Source organism: Bison bison, unplaced genomic scaffold (assembly GCF_000754665.1).
Source record: "Bison bison bison isolate TAMUID 2011002044 unplaced genomic scaffold, Bison_UMD1.0 scf7180017864280, whole genome shotgun sequence".
Lineage (NCBI taxonomy): Eukaryota > Metazoa > Chordata > Mammalia > Artiodactyla > Bovidae > Bison > Bison bison.
Window position 1 is genome coordinate 2,843,585 of NW_011494852.1, and position 422 is coordinate 2,844,006.

At 60.7% G+C, this 422-nt stretch overlaps 1 protein-coding gene and 1 long non-coding RNA gene across 3 annotated transcripts in view; both read left to right on the forward strand.

Annotated features, from left to right (window-relative positions):
- Positions 1-422, forward strand: part of GPI (glucose-6-phosphate isomerase) — a 33,134-nt gene that overhangs the window by 26,523 nt on the left and 6,189 nt on the right. The gene's annotated exons all lie outside the window — the stretch shown is intronic.
- LOC104995210 overlaps positions 92-422 on the forward strand; it is a 1,163-nt gene continuing 832 nt past the window's right edge. The window contains exon 1 of the long non-coding RNA XR_826043.1: positions 92-138. This is a non-coding gene — a long non-coding RNA (uncharacterized LOC104995210). The remainder of the gene's footprint in view (positions 139-422) is intronic.

The following is a 422-nucleotide window of genomic DNA, read 5'->3' on the forward strand; positions in this document are numbered from 1 at the left end:
CCTGGGTCTGTCGGTGTCTGAGGAGGCCAGTCCTGTGCAGGTATGAGGCCCGGGTCTGTCGGTGTCTGAGGAGGCTGGATCCTGTGTAGGTATGAGGCCTGGGTCTGTCAGTGTCTGGTGAGGCTAGACCTGGTGCAGGTATGGAGGCCTGGATCTGTTTGTTTGGTGAGGCCGATCCTGTGCAGGTATGAGGCCTGGGTCTTTCAGTGTCTAGGGAGGCCGATCCTGTGCAGGTATGAGGCCTGGGTCTGTCTATGTCTAGGGAGGCTGGCCGGACCTGGTGCAGCTATGAAGCCCAGATCTGTCGGTGTCTGAGGAGGCCGGAGCTGGTTCAGGTATGAGGCCCGGGTCTGTCGGTGTCTGAGGAGGCTGGACCTGTGCAGGTATGAGGCCTGGGTCTGTCGGTGTCTAGGGGAGCCGAT